Below are 23,165 nucleotides of genomic sequence, written 5' to 3'. Positions count from 1 at the left end.
TTGGTCCAGTTTCAGTTTTGGCCCTTTTTCATTTTTAATTGAGCAACTTTTTGTTCCAGAACTTGGTTTCATTTCTATTTGTTGGGCCTTTTTCAACCCAATTATTTGTCCAATATTAAATCCAACATTATTTCATATTCAAATCAAGAAAACTCCAAGTCGAATTAAAATCATCCATCATATAACATCACATAATACATCTCCCAGGTTTACATAACACAATAACTCATCTCATGAATACATTTCCTTACACAGGAATATAGCAAGAACGGACAGAATTGCACAATAGAACAATGACACATCTGCTAACAATGGAGTTCATTCCACTCTCCTATGAGACATAGGTTCAGAAATTTTTATGTTGTGTTGATTTGAATGTCCCAAGTATGCATCATCGACATCTTCTCACCACTTCCCTAGCAAGAGAAAAAGAGACAAAACAAAAAACATTAGACCGTAAAATTACACGAGAGCATAGATCAGTAACTTCAAATCACAAAATATATCCATTATACTAGATGTTAGAGTTGTATAAAAGTTGTTAGTTATAAAAAAACATGGAGCTACCAAATTAGCAGAAAATTAGCTCACACTAAATTTGCTTTTGTGGAGCATATGAAATTGCAGTGAGTTCCTATCAAGGATGCTTGCAGTAATTGTAACTGTTCTGGAGGTGATAACAACACAATGCTTCGGTTAGAAAATTTAACTCTAATTATGCAGCCATCTAGTCACATGTTACACTATCCATTTACAGGTGCAGTAAGAGCAGATGAGGTGTAATACAACAGCAGCTATCCATTTACACTATCCATTTACAGGTGCAGTAAAAGAATTTCAGAAAGTTTTGAACTATCCATTTACACTATCCTGAATATTCTTTGAGAACCCGAGCATCTTTTTAATTCACATGTCACATGTTACACTATCCATTTACAGGTGCAGTAAAAGAATTTCAGAAAGTTTTAAACTTCTTATTTTGAACTTGATAAAAACTTTCTGAAATTCTTTTATGACAAACATTACTGAGTGTTTCACCAGGTTGCAAAGTTTCTTGGTGTTATAGTGGAAAAAAGAAGTAATTTAAAAAACAACTATCTTTGAAAGCATTTTGGAGCACTAAAATTTCTTTTGCCCATGCCTTCACGAATGGCACCCCATCATGAAACTATGCAAGTAGTTAAAGAAACTAAGGAATGTTTGCTATCAAAAAATACGAAATTTGAAAAAAACGGCTCTATTAATTTTCGGATCTTACTCTTCATCCTTGGTTGATGTGTACCCAGGATCTGAATGACACATTCACAATTAAAATGCTATCTGTAGCGATCAAAAAAAGAAATTACACGGTAAATATGCCTCACATTTTCAAATCCGAACTGATTTTTTAACAAAATCAGGGAACTTCGAAGAACAGTTTTGGCACTAATAATAGAATTGAGAATTGCATATGTTACTTTGTAATGTTCCATCTTAGCTTCTATGGCGTGCTGCCAACAGGGCCCAATGGTGCTCTACCCTAGAAAACTACACGCTAGAGTTTGTCCTAGACCCCTAGAGAAAATTGTTGTTCGCTCGCTGCTTCATTTTGTTTGGACCCTGATGCACATCAATTAGTGAACCTGGTGCACATGCATGTTGTACAAACTAAGCGCTACTGAAAGAAGGAATCGACCCTGATGCCTGTGCATCACGGTGCCTCCATTCAGCTCCGCCCCTGAGCACCGGTTCATTTCAAATACAAAAAAATAAGACAAGACTCCAAAGTAATAGGAAATGTAATTCAGACCTATCTGCATTGCAGCCCATAATTGCAAGCCAAAGGGACAAAAGCGAACCCATGATTATGTAATTCAGACCTATAAAGGCGCACAGAGATCACATGATCCAGGCTAAGAAAGAAACCGAGTGCTGCTATAGCTGTGAACTTTGCATCAGTTGACATATTTTATTATGAACAGTCCAGTTTGTCCTACTTTCAAATGCAAATATCTCTGTCACAGGAGATGAGATGGAGATAAGTAAAAATTGTGAACTTGAGGTGACATAATGTTAAAATTGTGACTTGTTAATTAACTATAAAACAAGTAGGGGATGCATAATATTGGGGGTGAAAACAGAGAAGGATCGGTCAAATATTCTCAAAACAGAGGCTAAAAGGGTAGGAGTTTCTTTGCCACCTCGGGAAATAACTGTGCATCTTTGCCACTAATTAATTCCTACTTAAAACCTAATAAACTAATCAAGTAAGCCTGATTAACAGATGTACATTCCGAAAGTTCTTTCCTAAACCATCTTACATAACTGTGCCTTCCCAAGTCACATAAGGCACATTGCCATCCAGAGTTAATCACTGAACAAAAGTGTAGTCAGGCCGCAAGAACACTACAAAATGCTAAGTTATCAGTTTCCAAGCTTCAATTAAATCTGAAAAGACTTAATCAGATCTCCTCCCATGGTCCAACTAGGAGTAGATCATTTGCCTCCCAACAACTTCGTTCTGCGGCTTCCTTGCCATTGAAAGGAGATGCGAGAGAGCGAAGAGAATCGAACCTGGGCGATGCTGATGATGAAGTCGCGAAACTTGGGGTGGACGGCTGCCTGGCTCTTGAGGCGGTTGGCGATAGGCTTGGACATCGTCCGCAGCAGCAGCGTCCCTAGCTTCATCACCGGCAGCGCGGTCATGGCGGCAGCGGCTCGGCCAGGACCTCTTGGTCGTCATGGAAGCAGAGGAGCAGACCCCTTCACCTCCACCTCCAGCAGCCTTAAATATTGCTGCATTAACCCCTCCACCTCCATGTTTTAACCTCCTGCATGAAGCACTAACAGATATTATCTCGAGGGCCATGATAGAGGAGGGTCCTAACAATTTTTGCTTGAGATAGACAAAAACAAAAGGTCCAGTTTAACTCTGAGCAAGGATAAAGCAGGATTCAAGTACTCAACATACATAACATAATCTGAAATCATATCTGCATTTGGATCATAAGTATTTAAGTGCCAAAAATAATTACCAGTTGGCAGCATTAGCAATCACGTTGCATTGAAGACCTCCTTTTGAGTGCAACTGAGTGATGTCTCCAACAAATGTGAAAAATCTGCTGGAGTCGAAGCTCTTCTTAGAAGCTTGTTCTTGACTAATGACAATATTCTTGATTTCTGGCTCAAGCCAACAAGAACAAGTTTTACATTATCATGCTTTTGCATGAAATCATTAGCTGCATCTACTAAAACATCAGATGCTTTCTCAAGATCGAACTGGAAGTCAGCAGTAGAAATAGATGGAAATGCCAGAGTGCACAAACTGATGTCAGAAGAAACACTTTCCTTACTTTGTTCTTCTTTTTCCATCAGGTTATCCAACTTCTTTTCTACTTGCAATGAACAGGCACCACTAGCTTCAAGGTTTTCCTGTTTCAACGTTGTATTTTGCTGCTCTGTCTTTCTTTCGCTTGATGTAAGCATAGTTCCACTGGATTTGTCAACCTTCAAAGTATCTACCTTCTTGAGAAATTTCATTATACCAGTTTGTACAGGCCCTTTGCTCTTCTGACAAAATACTCCTAAAGAAAGACTTGTGAAGGTCCTAAAGCACTATACATATCAACTGCCTTCTTAATATCATCATCATCCGTACAGAACGTGATCCGACTAAAACCTTCAGTCAACAAGGGTGTCTGTTTGTTCTTCAACATGCGGTTCACAACCATGGCAGCCATTCCGCCCTGCACATTTCCTTCATGGCTAGTCCGGCTAACCGAGCGTGAGATGCAAACCTTCGCAGGAAGATCCAAGAAAAAAGCATGGATATCCGCTTGTACGGTGCAGCCAAGCTTCACAAAACCAGAGCGCTGCTCTCGTTCCAAGTTGCATCGGTCAATGAGAACGCTCTTTCCCTCCTTCAAAGCGTCTGTTGCGGCCTTCAATAACTGTATTTTGGTTCCAGCTTTGCCCTTTCCAATTGTATCCTAGAACACAATAAAGACCCACACAAAACCTTGTCACAGTTGCTGGAGTTTTCATTGACGATATGGTTATTAACATTCAAGCCAAGTAAAAATTGCACTACCCAAATCACCCCAACTTACTCATGGAATAGGATTTTGGTGTTTTGACTTTGAGATGCTATCTCCTTTCGCATGCGGAGCCATTTTTTGCAAGGTAAGTACTATTATTATTAATACCACGAGACCGAAACTACAGTTGCAAACTTGCGATACAGTAACTAGTTGTGCAAAATATAAGCAATTTCAGAGCCAAATCAGATGAGCCCGCATTAAGCATTACGGAATGCTTGTCTTGAGACCTCAAATTCACATCAGAGACGAAAAGTACCACCACTCAGCACATTAGGACGTAGGGAGAGTGGAGCGTGTGGGGCGCACCTAGCAGCCGCGGGCCCATGGGCGACTGCTACTGTGACAACAGACCTTCCCTGGCAACGGCGTTAGGAATCCTGCTACTACGGGCTACACCTATAGGGACTTCCTTGGCAAATATGTAAAGGATTTCCCCGCGGCCTTGGAGCCTTGCGTTGGTGTTCCCTTGAAGAGGAAAGGGTGATGTAGCACAGCGGCGATAAGTATTTCCCTCAGTTTGAGAACCAACGTATAGATCCAGTGGGAGGACCGCGTCAAGTCACAAGTACCCGCACAAACACAAAGAGCTTGCACCCAACGCTATGAAGGGGTTGTCAATCCCTTATAGATTGTTTGCAAAGTGAGAACTAAAAGCAAAGAGTAAACAAAGAAAAGTAAAAGTGAAAGTGGAGACGATAGTTGTGAATAGACCCGGGGGCCGTAGTGTTCACTAGTGGCTTCTCTCTGTTGGGGAACGTCGCACGGGAAACAAAAATTTTCCTACGCGCACGAAGACCTATCATGGTGATGTCCATCTACGAGAGGGGATGAGTGATCTACGTACCCTTGTAGATCGTACAGCAGAAGCGTTAGAGAACGCGGTTGATGTAGTGGAACGTCCTCACGTCCCTCGATCCGCCCCGCGAACAATCCCGCGATCAGTCCGACGATCTAGTACCGAACGGACGGCACCTCCGCGTTCAGCACACGTACAACTCGACGATGATCTCGGCCTTCTTGATCCAGCAAGAGAGACGGAGAGGTACAAGAGTTCTCCGGCAGCGTGACGGCGCTCCGGAGGTTGGTGATGATCTTGTCTCAGCAGGGCTCCGCCCGAGCTCCGCAGAAACGCGATCTAGAGGAAAAACTATGGAGGTATGTGGTCGGGCAACCGTGAGAAAGTCGTCTCAAATCTGCCCTAAAAGCTCCATATATATAGGAGGAGGGAGGGGGACCTTGCCTTGGGGTCCAAGGGACCCTCAAGGGGTCGGCCGAGCCAAGGGGGGGAGGACTCCCCCCCCAAACCGAGTTGGACTTGGTTTGGTGGGAGGAGTCTCCCTCCCTTCCCACTTCCTCCCTCCTTTTTTTTATTTTCCTTTGATTTCCTTCTCTTGGCGCATAGGCCCCCTTGGGGCTGTCCCACCAGCCCACTAAGGGCTGGTGTGTCTCCCCAAAGCCTATGGGCTTCCCCGGGGTGGGTTGCCCCCCCGGTGAACTCCCGGAACCCATTCGTCATTCCCGGTACATTCCGGGTAACTCCGAAAACCTTCCGGTAATCAAATGAGGTCATCCTATATATCAATATTCATTTCCGGACCATTCCGGAAACCCTCGTGACGTCCGTGATCTCACCCGGGACTCCGAACAACATTCGGTAACCAACCATATAACTCAAATACGCATAAAACAACGTCGAACCTTAAGTGTGCAGACCCTGCGGGTTCGAGAACTATGTAGACATGACCCGAGAGACTCCTCGGTCAATATCCAATAGCGGGACCTGGATGCCCATATTGGATCCTACATATTCTACGAAGATCTTATCGTTTGAACCTCAGTGCCATGGATTCGTATAATCCCGTATGTCATTCCCTTTGTCCTTCGGTATGTTACTTGCCCGAGATTCGATCGTCGGTATCCGCATACCTATTTCGATCTCGTTTACCGACAAGTCTCTTTACTCGTTCCGTAATACAAGATCCCGCAACTTACACTAAGTTACATTGCTTGCAAGGCTTGTGTGTGATGTTGTATTACCGAGTGGGCCCCGAGATACCTCCCCGTCACACGGAGTGACAAATCCCAGTCTTGATCCATACTAACTCAACTAACACCTTAGGAGATACCTGTAGAGCATCTTTATAGTCACCCAGTTACGTAGCGACGTTTGATACACACAAAGCATTCCTCCGGTGTCAGTGAGTTATATGATCTCATGGTCATAGGAATAAATACTTGACACGCAGAAAACAGTAGCAACAAAATGACACGATCAACATGCTACGTCTATTAGTTTGGGTCTAGTCCATCACGTGATTCTCCCAATGACGTGATCCAGTTATCAAGCAACAACACCTTGATCATAATCAGAAGACACTGACTATCATCGATCAACTGGCTAGCCAACTAGAGGCATGCTAGGGATGGTGTTTTGTCTATGTATCCACACATGTAAATGAGTCTTCATTCAATACAATTATAGCATGGATAATAAACTATTATCTTGATACAGGAATTATAATAATAACTATACATTTATTATTGCCTCTAGGGCATAATTCCAACAGTCTCCCACTTGCACTAGAGTCAATAATCTAGCCCTCACATCACCATGTGATTTACATTGTAATAAATCTAACACCCATAGAGTTCTGGTGTCGATCATGTTTTGGCCGTGGAAGAGGTTTAGTCAGCGGGTCTGCTACATTCAGATCCGTGTGCACCTTGCATATATTTACGTCCTCTTCCTCGACGTAGTCGCGGATGAGGTTGAAGCGTCGTTTGACATGTCTGGTCTTCTTGTGAAACCGTGGTTCCTTTGCTAAGGCAATGGCACCAGGGTTGTCACAGAACAAGGTTATTGGATCCAGTGCACTTGGCACCACTCCAAGATCCGTCATGAACTGCTTCATCCAGACACCCTCCTTAGCCGCCTCCGAGGCAGCCATGTACTCTGCTTCACATGTAGAATCTGCTACGACGCTTTGCTTGGAACTGCACCAGCTTACTGCACCCCCATTAAGAATAAATACGTATCCGGTTTGCGACTTAGAGTCGTCCGGATCTGTGTCAAAGCTTGCATCGACGTAACCTTTTACGGCGAGCTCTTCGTCACCTCCATACACGAGAAACATCTCCTTAGTCCTTTTCAGGTACTTCAGGATATTCTTGACCGCCGTCCAGTGATCCACTCCTGGATTACTCTGGAACCTACCTGCCATACTTATGGCCAGGCTAACATCCGGTCTAGTGCACAGCATTGCATACATGATAGAGCCTATGGCTGAAGCATAGGGGACGGAGCGCATATGCTCTCTATCTTCATCAGTTGCTGGGCACTGAGTCTTACTCAATCTCGTACCTTGTAACACTGGCAAGAACCCTTTCTTGGACTATTCCATTTTGAACCTCTTCAAAACTTTATCAAGGTATGTGCTTTGTGAAAGTCCTATCAGGCGTTTTGATCTATCCCTATAGATCTTAATGCCTAGAATGTAAGCAGCTTCTCCTAGGTCCTTCATAGAGAAACTTTCATTCAAGTAACCTTTTATGCTCTCCAAAAGCTCTACGTTGTTTCCAATCAGTAATATGTCATCCAGATATAATATTAGAAACGCCACAGAGCTCCCACTCACTTTCTTGTAAATACAGGATTCTCCAACCACTTGTATAAACCCAAATGCTTTGATCACCTCATCAAAGCGTTTGTTCCAACTCCGAGATGCTTGCACCAGTCCATAAATGGATCGCTGGAGCTTGCACACCTTGTCAGCATTTTTAGGATCGACAAAACCTTCGGGTTGCATCATATACAACTCTTCCTTAAGGAAACCGTTAAGGAACGCCGTTTTGACATCCATCTGCCAGATTTCATAATCGAAAAATGCAGCTATTGCTAACATGATTCTGATGGACTTAAGCATCGCTACGGGTGAGAAGGTCTCATCGTAGTCAACTCCTGGAACTTGTGAAAAACCCTTTGCCACAAGTCGAGCTTTATAAACGGTCACATTACCGTCAGCGTCCGTCTTCTTCTTAAAGATCCATTTGTTCTGAATAGCCTTGCGGCCCTCAGGTAGTATCTCCAAAGTTCACACTTTGTTCTCATATATGGATCCTATCTCGGATTTCATGGCTTCTAGCCATTTGTTGGAATCTGGGCCCACCATTGCTTCTTCATAATTTGCAGGTTCATTGTTGTCTAACAACATGATTGATAAGACGGGATTACCGTACCACTCTGGAGCAGTGCGTGATCTCGTCGACCTGCGTGGTTCAACAGAAACTTGAACTGGAGTTTCATGATCATCATCATTAACTTCCTCCTCAACCGGCATTGCAACGACAGAGGTTTCCCCTTGCCCTGCGCCACCATCCAGAGGGATGAGAGGTTCGACAACCTCGTCAAGTTCTATCTTCCTCCCACTCAATTCTCTCGAGAGAAACTCCTTCTCGAGAAAAGTTCCATTCTTAGCAACAAACACTTTGCCCTCGGATTTGAGATAGAAGGTGTACCCAACTGTCTCTTTTGGGTAACCTATGAAGACGCACTTTTCCGCTTTGGGTTCCAGCTTTTCAGGCTGAAGCTTTTTGACATAAGAATCACATCCCCAAACTTTAAGAAACGACAACTTTGGCCTTTTGCCATACCACAGTTCGTATGGTGTCGTCTCAACGGATTTCGATGGTGCCCTATTTAAAGTGAATGCAGCTGTTTCTAATGCATAACCCCAAAATGACAACGGCAAATCAGTAAGAGACATCATAGATCGCACCATCTCTAACAAAGTACGATTTCGACGTTCGGACACACCATTACGCTGTGGTGTTCTAGGCGGTGTTAATTGCGAAACAATTCCACATTGTCTTAAGTGAGTACCAAACTCGAAACTCAGATATTCACCCCCACGATCAGACCGTAGGAACTTGATCTTCTTGTTACGATGATTTTCCACTTCACTCTGAAATTGCTTGAACTTTTCAAATGTCTCAGACTTGTGCTTCATCAAGTAGACATAACCATATCTACTTAAATCGTCAGTGAAGGTGAGGAAATAACGATATCCGCCGCGTGCCTCCACGCTCATTGGACCACACACATCGGTATGTATGATTTCCAACAAGTCACTTGCACGCTCCATTGTTCCGGAGAACGGAGTCTTAGTCATCTTGCCCATGAGGCATGGTTCGCACGTGTCAAGTGAATCAAAGTCAAGTGACTCCAAAAGTCCATCATCATGGAGTTTCTTCATGCGCTTTACACCAATATGACCCAAGCGGCAGTGCCACAAAAATATGGCGCTATCATTGTTCACTCTAACTCTTTTGGTCTCAATGTTATGTATATGCGTATCGCTATCAAGATTCAATATGAACAATCCTCTCACATTCGGTGCATGACCATAAAAGATGTTACTCATAGAAATAGAACAACCATTATTCTCAGACTTAAAAGAGTAACCGTCTCGCAATAAACAAGATCCAGATATAATGTTCATGCTCAACGCAGGCACTAAATAACAATGATTTAAGTTCATCACTAATCCCGATGGTAGCTGAAGTGACATTGTGCCGACGGCGATTGCATCAACCTTGGAACCATTTCCTACGCGCATCGTCACTTCGTCTTTCGCCAGCCTTCGTCTATTCCGCAGTTCCTGTTTCGAGTTGCAAATGTGAGCAACAGAACCGGTATCGAATACCCAGGCACTACTACGAGAGCCGGTTAAGTACACATCAATAACATGTATATCAAATATACCTGATTTTTCTTTGCCCGCCTTCTTATCTGCCAGATACTTCGGGCAATTGCGCTTCCAGTGACCCATACCCTTGCAATAGAAGCACTCTGTTTCAGGCTTAGGTCCAGCCTTGGGTTTCTTCGACGGATTGGCAACAGGCTTGCCGCTCTTCTTCGAATTGCCCTTCTTGCCTTTGCCGTTTCTCTTGAAACTAGTGGTCTTGCTCACCATCAACACTTGATGCTCTTTACGGAGTTCAGACTCTGCGACTTTCAGCATCGCAAACAACTCGCCGGGAGACTTGTTCATCCCTTGCATGTTGTAGTTCAACACAAAGCCTTTATAGCTTGGCGGCAGTGATTGAAGGATTCTGTCAGTGATAGCTTCTTGCGGGAGTTCAATCCCTAGTTCAGCTAGACGGTTTGAGTACCCAGACATTTTGAGCACATGTTCACTGACAGACGAGTTTTACTCCATCTTGCAAGCATAGAATTTATCGGAGGTCTCATACCTCTCGATCCGGGCGTTCTTCTGAAAGATAAACTTCAACTCCTGGAACATCTCAAATGCTCCATGACGCTCAAAGCGACGTTGAAGTCCCGGTTCTAAGCCATACAAGACTGCACATTGAACTATTGAGTAGTCCTCCTTACGCGCTAACCAAGCGTTCTTAACATCCTGATCAACCGTAGCGGGTGGTTCATCTCCTAGCGCAGCATTAAGGACATAATCCTTCTTCCCAGCTTGTAAGATTAGCTTAAGATTACGAGCCCAGTCTACAAAGTTGCTTCCATCATCTTTCAACTTAGCTTTCTCTAGGAACGTATTAAAATTCAGGATGACACTCGCGTGAGCCATGATCTACAACACAAATATATTCAAAGTGGACTTAGACTATGTTCAAGATAATTAGAGTTTAACTTAATCAAAGTATATGCTAAACTCCCACTCAAAAAGTACATCTCTCTAGTCATTTGAGTGGTTCATGATCCACTTACACTATCCCAAGTCCGATCATCACGTGAGTCGAGAGTAGTTTCAGTGGTAAGCATCCCTATGCTAATCATATCAACTATATGATTCATGATCGACCTTTCGGTCTCATGTGTTCCGAGGCCATGTCTGCACATGCTAGGCTCGTCAAGCTTAACCCGAGTGTTCCGCGTGCGCAACTGTTTTGCACCCGTTGTATGTGAACGTTGAGTCTATCACACCCGATCATCACGTGGTGTCTCGAAACGACAAACTGTAGCAACGGTGCACAGTTGGGGAGAACACAATTTCGTCTTGAAATTTTAGTGAGAGATCACCTCATAATGCTACCGTCGTTCCAAGCAAAATAAGGTGCATAAAAGGATTAACATCACATGCAATTCATAAGTGACATGATATGGCCATCATCACGTGCTTCTTGATCTCCATCACCAAAGCACCGGCACGATCTACTTGTCACCGGCACCACACCATGATCATCCATCAACGTGTTGCCATCGAGGTTGTCGTGCTACTTATGCTATTACTACTAAAGCTACATCCTAGCAGAATAGTAAACGCATTTGCAAGCACATATGTTAGTATAAAGACAACCCTATGGCTCCTGTCGGTTGCCGTACCATCGACGTGCAAGTCGATATTTCTATTACAACATGATCATCTCATACATCCAATATATCACATCACATCGTTGGCCATATCACATCACATCCATACCCTGCAAAAACAAGTTAGACGTCCTCTAATTTTGTTGTTGCATGTTTTACGTGGTGACCAAGGGTATCTAGTAGGATCGCATCTTACTTACGCAAACACCAGAACAGAGATATATGAGTTGCTATTTAACCTCATCCAAGGACCTCCTCGGTCAAATCCGATTCAACTAAAGTTGGAGAAACCGTCACTTGCCAGTCATCTTTGAGCAAAGGGGGTTACTCGTAACGATGAAACCAGTCTCTCGTAAGCGTACGAGTAATGTCGGTCCAAGCCGCTTCAATCCAACAATACCGCGGAATCAAGAAAAGACTAAGGAGGGCAGCAAAACGCACATCACCGCCCACAAAAACTTTTGTGTTCTACTCGAGAAGACATCTACGCATGAACCTAGCTCATGATGCCACTATTGGGGAACGTCGCACGGGAAACAAAAATTTTCCTACGCGCACGAAGACCTATCATGGTGATGTCCATCTACGAGAGGGGATGAGTGATCTACGTACCCTTGTAGATCGTACAGCAGAAGTGTTAGAGAACGCGGTTGATGTCGTGGAACGTCCTCACGTCCCTCGATCCGCCCCGCGAACAATCCCGCGATCAGTCCGACGATCTAGTACCGAACGGACGGCACCTCCGCGTTCAGCACACGTACAGCTCGACGATGATCTCGGCCTTCTTGATCCAGCAAGAGAGACGGAGTGGTAGAAGAGTTCTCCGGCAGCGTGATGGCGCTCCAGAGGTTGGTGATGATCTTGTCTCAGCAGGGCTCCGCCCGAGCTCCGCAGAAACGCGATCTAGAGGAAAAACTATGGAGGTATGTGGTCGGGCAACCGTGAGAAAGTCGTCTCAAATCTGCCCTAAAAGCTCCATATATATAGGAGGAGGGAGGGGGACCTTGCCTTGGGGTCCAAGCGACCCTCAAGGGGTCGGCCGAGCCAAGGGGGGGAGGACTCCCCCCCCCAAACCGAGTTGGACTTGGTTTGGTGGGAGGAGTCCCCCTCCCTTCCCACTTCCTCCCTCCTTTTTTTTATTTTCCTTTGATTTCCTTCTCTTGGCGCATAGGCCCCCTTGGGGCTGTCCCACCAGCCCACTAAGGGCTGGTGTGTCTCCCCAAAGCCTATGGGCTTCCCCGGGGTGGGTTGCCCCCCCGGTGAACTCCCGGAACCCATTCGTCATTCCCGGTACATTCCGGGTAACTCCGAAAACCTTTCGGTAATCAAATGAGGTCATCCTATATATCAATCTTCATTTCCGGACCATTCCGGAAACCCTCGTGACGTCCGTGATCTCATCCGGGACTCTGAACAACATTCGGTAACCAACCATATAACTCAAATACGCATAAAACAACGTCGAACCTTAAGTGTGCAGACCCTGCGGGTTCGAGAACTATGTAGACATGACCCGAGAGACTCCTCGGTCAATATCCAATAGCGGGACCTGGATGCCCATATTGGATCCTACATATTCTTCGAAGATCTTATCGTTTGAACCTCAGTGCCAAGGATTCGTATAATCCCGTATGTCATTCCCTTTGTCCTTCGGTATGTTACTTGCCCGAGATTCGATCGTCGGTATCCACATACCTATTTCAATCTCGTTTACCGGCAAGTCTCTTTACTCATTCCTTAATACAAGATCCCGCAACTTACACTAAGTTACATTGCTTGCAAGGCTTGTGTGTGATGTTGTATTACCGAGTGGGCCCCGAGATACCTCTCCGTCACACGGAGTGACAAATCCCAGTCTTGATCCATACTAACTCAACTAACACCTTCGGAGATACCTGTAGAGCATCTTTATAGTCACCCAGTTACGTTGCGACGTTTGATACACACAAAGCATTCCTCCGGTGTCAGTGAGTTATATGATCTCATGGTCATAGGAATAAATACTTGACACGCAGAAAACAGTAGCAACAAAATGACACGATCAACATGCTACGTCTATTAGTTTGGGTCTAGTCCATCACGTGATTCTCCCAATGACGTGATCCAGTTATCAAGCAACAACACCTTGCTCATAATCAGAAGACACTGACTATCATCGATCAACTGGCTAGCCAACTAGAGGCATGCTAGGGACGGTGTTTTGTCTATGTATCCACACATGTAAATGAGTCTTCATTCAATACAATTATAGCATGGATAATAAACTATTATCTTGATACAGGAATTACAATAATAACTATACATTTATTATTGCCTCTAGGGCATAATTCCAACACTCTCATGAAAGCAAATAGACGGTGGGTGAACGAATTACTGCCGAGCAATTGATAGAACCGCGCAAAGTCGTGACGTTATCTATGGCAATGATTATATCTATATGCATCACGTCCAAAACAAGTAGACCGATACTTTCTGCATCTACTACTATTACTACACACGTCGACCGCTATCCAGCATGCATCTAGTGTATTAAGGTCAAAAGAACAGAGTAACACCTTAAGCAAGATGACATGATGTAGATGGACAATCCCAAATCTATGATGAAAGCCCATCTTATTACCCTTGATGACAACAACACGATGCGTGCCTTGCTGCCCCTTCTGTCACTCGGAAAGGTCACCGCATGGTATGAACCCAAAACCAAGCACTTCTTCCATTGCAAGAATCATAGATCTAGATGGCCAAACAAAACCCAAGACTCGGAGAGACTTACAAGGATATCAAATCATGCATATAAGAAATCAGCAAAGACTCAAATATAATTCATAGATAATCTGCTCACAAATCCACAATTCATCGGATCTCCACAAACACACCGCCAAAGAGGATTACATCGGATAGATCTCCATGAATATCATGGAGAACTTGTATTGAAGATCCAAGAGAGAGAAGAAGCCATCTATCTACTAACTACGGACCCGTAGGTCTGAAGTGGACTACTCACGAGTCATTGGAGAGGCGATGATGTTGATGTAGAAGCCCTCCACTCCAAAGTCCCCTCCGACAGGGCACCGGGAAGGGTCTCTAGATGAGATCTTGCAGAAACGGAAGCTTGCGGCGGCGGAAAAGTGTTTTCGTGGATGCCCTGATTTTTTCTGCGATTTTAGGGAATTTATAGGCAAAAGAGCTAGGGCAGGGTAGCGCCAGGGAGGCCACAAGCATGGTTGTCGCGGGCCCCCTGGCCGCGGCAACATGGCTTGTGGGCTCCCTTTGGACCCCTGCCTTGGCCCTCAAGTCCCCCGATCTTCTTCTGTTCTAGAAAAAATTATTTCGGGGATTTTATTCCGTTTGGACTCCGTTCCAAAATCAAATCTGAAAAGAGTCAAAAACACAGAAAAACAGGAACTCGCACTTGGCACTGAATTAATAAGTTAGTCCCAAAAAAGATAGAAAAGGTATATAAAACATCCAAAGTTGGCAACATAACAGCGTGAAACCATCAAAAAATATAGATACTTTTGAGACGTATCAAGCATCCCCAAGCTTAACTCCTGCTCGTCCTCGAGTAGGGAAGTGATAAAGAATGAATTTTTGATGCTTTCATGCTACCTAGCATAGATGCCCTTTGTAACTCCTCTTATGTGACATGAATGTTCAGATCCATTAAATTCAAAACAATAGTTTGCTATTGACGTGGAGACAATAATACTTCAAGCAAACTAGCAAGATAATCATGAACTTTCAAAATAACTAGGCCAAAAGAAAGTTATCCCTACAAAATCATATAGTCTGGCTATGCTATATCATCCTTGCACAACGAATTTAAATCATGCACAACCCCGGTATTGGTCAAGTAATTGTTTTCACACCTTTACTTTCTCAAACCTTTTCAACTCTCACGCAATACATGAGCGTGAGCCATGGTTTTAGCACTATAAGTGGTGTGGAGTGTGGTGGAGGTTGCAAGACAAACAAGGAGAAGATGGTCACATTGACTAGGCATATCAATGAGCTATGGAGATGATCATCAATAGATATCAACGTGAATGAGTAGGGATTGCCATACTAGAGCTAAGAGTATGTGAAAGCTCTTAAAGAAAACTAGTGGGTGTGCATCCAACTTGCTTGCTCACGACGACCTAAGGCAAATTTGAGGAAACCTATCTGTCGTGGGTATAAGCCTGACAGTAGATGTGTAGGGTACGAAAAGGATGGGCAGAGCCTTAGCTACGGAGAGGTTGTATGAGTTCAGGCCCCTCTGCGGTGGAGGTAATAGCCCTACGTCTCAGTGCTCAGGGAGCTTGTTGTCGAGTGGAAATATGGAATACCATGAGTTGCTAACCCTTGCACCAGTGGGGAAGGGTGGCTTATATAGAGTGCGCTGCCCTTCACAACGGTCGGTGCGCAGGGGTGGAATAATGGCGAATAAATACCTACGTTACAGGTAACGTACGGCCTAAATGCTAATAAAAGCGTGAGGAAACGTACGACCATTTCCCTCCTGGGGGGTTACGATGTACAGAGTGGAATCCAGTCGGTCCGATCGATACGCTCCGAATGCTCGCCTTCGATTGGATGGTCGGATGTCTATTACCGACTGGATGATGGGAATTCCTTAGTTCAGTCGGAGCTGACAAAGGGCCTTGTCCCTTATGAAGGGTGGTCCTTGGGTAGGACCTATAAGGTAGGCTTATGACCCTACCCTAGGACTATAACCCCATCATTAGTCGCCGAATGGATTGAGGTTGAAACGACGAAGTGATGCTTGTGGTTTGGATCCGACTGGCACGGACGGGACTTTGGCGTTGCTTGCCTCGGTCCATTTTATCTTTTCCGATCGACGATCCGAGTGGAAGTACTCGCGAAACAGACTGTCGGAAGCTGAGTGCTTCTGCGGCATCTTCTGACGCGACCGGTCAACTGACAGCGGCGGATTTTCCGGGATCCTCAAATTTCGGTTTCCGCGTGCTCAGCGGGAATGACGCCATCGCGCTCGAGTAGCGCCTGACGCCTCGATTCTCGCGCCTTCAACCTCTCCACTAATATTGCCGCGGTGGGTCGGGGGGATAAGGTTTCGGGGCCACCTGCCAACGACCCAGTCGGAACCTTACTTAAATCTCGGCGGCGAGGGTTCTTCGTTACGCTCGCCGAATCTCTTGCCTTCGCCTGCTCCATCCTTCTCGCCACCTCCAGCGCCTCTACACTCCTTCCTCCTCCTTCCTCCCGCGGGTTCGCAGTTTCCGCCATGACCAAGGGTCAGACCAGCAAGATGAAGGCGAGGAAGAAGAAGGGGAAGGCGGCGGCTCCTGCTCAGGGGCGGCAGCGGCCGCTGCCGGCGGGGTGGATTCAAGGCGACTTCCTCCCCCCACGGTGACGGAGGGGGATCTGCTGCAGCTGGTGGAGCATGGGATGATCGTGCACAAGTCTTGGAGGCTGCCGGCGGAGAACGAGGTCGAGCCGGCACCCCGGGAGGGGGAGCGCGTCTTGCTGCTCAGCCACGTCTATCGAGGTTTCTCCTTGCCCCCGCATCCTTTCTTCAAGGGCATCATGAATCACTTCGGGGCACAACTTCACCACTTTCCCCCAAACGCCATTGCTCATCTCTCTGCTTTTATAGTTCTGTGCAAGTGTTTCATTGGCTGTCCTCCCCATTGGGGCCTGTTCAAGCACATATTTTCTGCTAGATCCCAAACCATCAAACGACTCAGCCAGTCGGATGATAAGACACATCTTCTCCAGCTCTGCGCGGGCTTAGGTTTCCAGAAAAAGAGTCAGAGTAGTTATCCTGCCCTCCAACTAAGTGAGCTGGTCAGGAACTGGCAGTCGACGTGGTTCTATTGCCAGGATATCGCCTGTCCGAATGCTGCGACAGGGCTGCCTCCCTTTAGCTTAGATCGGCCCGCCCCGCCTAAGCAGCTCGCGCTCACGAAGGCGGAGAAGAACGACATCCAACCTCTGGTTGAGGCACTCGTAGATGTCGTCAGGAGGGGGGTCACCGGCATAGACTTGCTGGAGGTCTTCCTCGGTCGGCGTATCCAACCTCTGCAAGCTCGCGACCACGCCATGTGGCATTATACGGGGCCCGAGGATTCCACTCGGACCAACGTTGTGGGCGTGACTGAGGAGAAGGTGACCTCGTGGGTGCTCCAGATCACAGGCCCCTGCAAGAATCCCAAAGGATCTCGGCGAGTGAAGCCTTTCTGCGCGGATAATCCTCCTCCGAATCAGGTGAGTAACACTTGTCGAGTGCGCCTAACTGTCTTACTCTTATCGTTTGCTTGAATCTCTATGTGACGTCTGATGTCGCCGACTGAATTTTATGCAGAAGTGGACCAACTGGTTTTCTCCCGTCTCGAACGGGAACCCGGCCGAGGAGGAGGAGGAAGGCAGCCAGGAAGGCAGCGCGGAGAGCGCTGAGTATGTCTCCGACAGCGGGGAATCAGAGGAAGAGACTAGCGAGGAAGAGGAGGAAGACGAAGAGCAGGACTCGCCGCCTCCGCAATTAGAGCATCGGACCAAGCGCCGACACGAGCCTGCCGTTCCCTCGGTCCCTCCGGCATCTTCGAGTGCTCCGCCCACTGTCCCAGTGGTCCCGAATGCTCGGAGCACCAAGAGGGCCAGGGATGCGGCCGCTGAGCCTGTGGGTCAGTCTTCCAAGGCGGCCAAACCGAGTGGGCCCAAGCCTCGGAAGGCTCTGCCGTGGATGAGGGTTGCTGTCCCCGTCACCTCCACGTAAGTGCATCGATCTTCTAATTTCTTCTGATATCCGAGTGAAATCCTGTTTATTGGTCGAATGGATTTCACTCGACAGAGTCGCTACTTCTGCCACCTCTCCGGCGCGCCAGGAGGATGACCCCATGGACACGGACAACGTCGTCTCGTCCCAGCCAGGTGCGTTGTAGTGACTCCGAGTGTTTTATACTATCGCGTCTCGAATTCTATCATAGGTTCTGCCTCTTTCTTTTTTTGAGATCTCGCGCCGTTCGGTCTATCAGGGGCGATTTGCGTGGACGAGGGTGATCAGGGGAGAGCTGAACAAGCTGCGGAGCCTGTTCTTGAGGCTGCTCCGCCTGTTGCTGCTCTCGCCGCCGACGTGCTGCCGACTGAGGCGCTGTCGCCGACTGAACCAGCGCTGGTGGTTGAAGAGCCGACTGGAGCGGACCTTGGGATGCCTCAAGAACTTCCGACGATGCCAGGCTCGTCGAATGTCGAGTTCAACATCCAGCGTCTCCCGGAGGAGCAGGTGGGAGCGGCCGAGGGAGCCATGGTGCAGGCGGAGCTGATGGCTGGAGAAGCCAAGAGGGCCTACGACTCCGTCGCATCCTTGTACCAGCGGAGCTTGGAGCTGCGGGATGATATCCGAGTAAGTGGGCTAGTAAGTATTTACTTTTCTCTTGTAACCCGCTGGGTGTTCTTGGATAGCATCTGTTGTTTGCAATGGGTTCACTCTGAGTGAACCCAGTGGGTGTAGTCCCCGAGACTTCTGCCGAGTGCTTGCACCGGCAGTTGTCTTTATACATATTGTCTTTGGTTTGGTCAGGTCTATAAATAATATGACCGACTGCGAGCAGTTGTGGCACTCGGAGTGCACTTACTGTAAGAGTCCCCGAGAGTAATTTGTACTCAGGTCGGGTAGTATTGGCCTCGTAGGCGTAGGTGGTAACATGCATCTCAATAGGGCGGGCCTGCTTGAGTTGCATGCCAGTGGGGTCACTCTTAGTGAACCCACTGGGTGTAGTCCCCGAGACCGCTGTCGACTGTTTGCGTCGGCAGGGGTCTGACGAACTTAGACTTTTATTGTTGAATTTTCTGATTGTCCCTTGGTGTTTGCTGGCAGAAAACTTGAGAAATGGGAACAACCTATGAGACTCTCAGGGCGGAGAAGAATCAGTTAGCTAGTGAGCTTGATGCGGCGCTGCTTGCAATGGCTGGCATGAAGGATGCTCTGGCGGGACGAGAGAAGTCATTGGAGCAGGCTCGTGAAGCGAACAAGGTGCTGACTGAGGAAGTTGAGAAGATGGGGAAATAGAGGACTGCTCTGATGGGGCAGATGGACGTGCTGAACAAACGATGCATAGCTCAGGAGAAATACGTCAGCGACTGGGCTCGGCAGATGATGACGCGTCTGGCTGGTAAGTCCTATTTTTTGCCGAGTGCTTGTCCTATGTGCGTCACACTCGGCGCTTATTGTTTGCTTGTCCTTCTGTTGCAGATGTTTTCATTGATGCTGAAGTTGAAGCAGCTGACATGGAGCGGTCGATTCGCGATAACGTGCCACTCGGCGAGGACACCAATCGGGATCTGCTCCGGGCGCACATCCGCGTTGGCAAAGTTGGCCCTTTCATCGGTCGACTGAGAGAAGTCGTCGGCCGAAACGACAAGGAGCTTTGGCTAGAAGATGAGTCGCGGCAGGAGATGGAGAACCTGATGGCTCGACTGGACGAGATTCCGAACCGAGTGCAGTCGTGGAAGAAATCTGCAGTTCGTTGTGGTGCAGATGTTGCTCTGTCCCTGGTCCGAGTCCATTGCAAGGAGGTGCGCGAGGAGAAGCTGAAGACATTGAAGGTGGCCAACACGAAGAAACTTCGATTAGAAGACTTCATGGAAACTTTCCTTGAGAGTGCTACCCGCATCGCCGACGGTATTGATCTGGACACGTTCGTAGAGCGCTCCAATCCTCGCGTTAATCCAGATGATGCGTAAGAACACTTTTATCCTCGGTATGCCGAGTGTTGATCTGTATGGAACTTTGGCCACTGCTGTTGGCCGTCACATTCTTAGATCGGTGCGGGTAAGCTTGATCCGCACCGAGTGAACTATCTTTGCTAGAGCTTTTGAATCTGAATCAAAGCGTTTGCTCTTGTGTTGCAATGTTGTGTCGAGTTTTTCTGTTTGGCGTTTCTTGGTGAAGCCAAAGGCAAACATGCGTAGCATGCAAGTGTTAGTCATGTATTTAGGCGATTCTTGATCGCAGCTAAATCTTCGAGTGTACGCTCGGAGGAAGTTGGTACTTAGGCAATTCTTGATCGCATCTAAATCCCCGAGTGTGGCGTGAAGTGCGCAGTCGAAGAAAGTTACTAGTTAGGCGATTCTTGATCGCAGCTAAGGCTCCGAGTGTGACGTTTAGTGCACACTCGGAGGAAGTTAATACTTAGGTGATTCTGAATCACAGCTAAGTCTCCGAGTGCGACGTTTAGTGCACACTCGTAGAAGGTTATTATTTAGGTGATTCTTGATCACAACTAAGTCCCCGAGTGTGACGTTTAGTGCACATTCGGAGAAAGTTATTACTTAGGTGATTCTTGATCATAGCTAAGTCTCCGAGTGCGACGTTTAGTGCATACTCGGAGAAATTTATTACTTAGGTGATTCTTGATCACAGCTAAGTCTCCGAGTGCAACGTTTGGTGCACACTCGGAGAAAGGTATTACTTAGGTGATTCTTGATCACAGCTAAGTCCCCGAGTGCGTCGTTTAGTGCACCTTCGGAGAAAGTTATTACTTAGGTGATTCTTGATCACAGCTAAGTCCCCGAGTGCGAAGTTTAGTGCACACTCGGAGGAAGTTAGAACTTAGGCGATTCTGGATCGCAACTAAGTTTTTTTTGTGTGACCGGAGTCTGCGACCGCGGAAGAATTCTGAATCTGCAAAAAACTGAATCTGCTTTATATTGTTTCATCAATACTTGTTCTTTACACTGCTTCAGTCGACGATCACGTGTAGAAGCGCTTCAGGAGGTCTCCGTTCCATGCACGCGGCTCGTTTGTCTCCCTCTCGATGTTGTAGAGTCTGTATGCTCCGTTGTTCAGCACCTTGGAGATGATGAAAGGTCCTTCCCAAGCCGGAGCCAACTTGTGAGGTCTTTGCTGATCCACTCGGAGCACCAGGTCGCCTGCTTGGAACGCGCGACTCCTGACGTGGCGTGCATGAAAACGCCGCAGATCTTGTTGATAAATGGTTGAGCGAATCAGTGCCATCTCGCGCTCTTCCTCCAGAAGGTCCACTCCATCTTGCCTTGCTTGTTCTGCTTCAGCTTGGGAGAAGAGTTCGACTCATGGCGCATTGTGAAGCAAGTCACTCAGAAGGACCGCTTCTGCTCCATAAACGAGGAAGAACGGTGATCGCCCTGTAGATCTGTTCGGGGTTGTGCGGAGACCCCAAAGTAGTGAAGGTAACTCGGTGACCCATGCGCCAGCGGCGTGTCCCACCTCTCGCAGGAGTCGGGGCTTCAAACCTTGAAGAATAAGCCCATTCGCCCGCTCTACTTGTCCATTGGATTGAGGATGTGCTACGGAAGCAAAATCCACTCGGATACCTTGGCTTGCACAGAAACCTTTGAATCTGCCCGAGTCAAAGTTTGTCCCGTTATCCGTGATTATGCTGTGAGGTACACCGAATCTGGAGATGATGTCCCTGATAAACTTGACGGCTGTTGAGGCGTCGAGTTTCTTGATGGGCTTGGCTTCGATCCATTTCATGAACTTGTCGACTGCAACCAACAGATGTGTGTATCCCCCTTGGCCTGTCTTGAATGGTCCGACTGTATCTAATCCCCAAACTGCAAACGGCCACACAAGAGGGATTGTCTTCAACGCAGATGTCGGCTTGTGGGACTTGTTGGAGTAGAACTGATAGCCCTCACATCGGTCGATCATATCTTTAGCCATCTCATTTGCCTGCAGCCAGAAAAAACCAGTCCTGAATGCCTTGGCGACGATTGCTCTCGAAGAGGCGTGATGACCGCAGGTCCCCGAGTGAATATCTTCCAGGATCAGCTGCCCCTCCTCTGGGGAGATGCATCATTGGAGAACACCTGAAACGCTCTCCCTGTACAATTGGCCATCAATGACAGTGAATGACTTCGACCTGCGGACTATCTGCCTGGCCTGGACTTCGTCTTCTGGTAGTTCCTGTCTCAGGATATATGCAATGATCGGCACAGTCCAATCGGGGATGACAGTAAGAATCTCCATGACCAGATCAACCACAACAGGTACATCGACTTCAGTCGGATCTGTTGAACTCTTTGGTTGTACTGGTTCTTCTATAAAAGAATCTTCTTTGACTGAAGGGAGGTGAAGGTGCTCGAGGCAGACGTCACTCGGGACTGGTCTCCGAGTGGATCCGAGTTTCGCCAATTCATCAGCTGCTTGGTTTTTCAGTCGCGGAACATGGTGGAGTTCCAGACCTTCAAACTTTTTCTCGAGCTTCCTCACTGCATTGCAATATGTGGTCATGGTGGGGTTCCTGACATCCCACTCTTTCATCACTTGATTGACCACCAAATCTGAATCGCCGTAGACCATCAGGCGACGGACGCCGAGTGAGATGGCCATGCGCAATCCGTAGAGGACAGCTTCATACTCTGCCTCTTTGTTGGAGGAATCGAAGTGTATCTGCAGCACGTACCTGAGTTTGTCGCCCTTTGGTGATATGATCACAACGCCAGCGCCGGAGCCATTCAACATCTTGGACCCATCAAAGAACATTGTCCAATGGGCCGAGTAGATGTGGGTCGGTTGCTGTTGTTCTACCCATTCTGCTATGAAGTCAGCCAGAGCTTGAGACTTAATAGCTTTCTTGGCCTCGAACTTGATATCACAGTACAGCATCTCCATTGCCCACTTCGCCACTCGGCCTGATGCGTCCCGATTGTGGAGAATTTCCGACAACGGAGCATCAGAAACGACAGACACCGAATGGTCTTGGAAATAATGAGCCACCTTCTTCGCAGTCATGTAAATC

General features: G+C 47.0%; 1 pseudogene; it reads right to left on the bottom strand.

Annotated features, from left to right (window-relative positions):
* Positions 1–2,464: 2,464 nt before the first annotated feature.
* The window catches only part of LOC123396247, a 39,888-nt pseudogene continuing 19,187 nt past the window's right edge, over positions 2,465–23,165 (bottom strand).

This window comes from Hordeum vulgare, chromosome 5H, assembly GCF_904849725.1.
Source record: "Hordeum vulgare subsp. vulgare chromosome 5H, MorexV3_pseudomolecules_assembly, whole genome shotgun sequence".
Classification (NCBI taxonomy): Eukaryota; Viridiplantae; Streptophyta; class Magnoliopsida; order Poales; family Poaceae; genus Hordeum; species Hordeum vulgare.
This window is presented reverse-complemented; position numbering and strand designations above follow the sequence as displayed.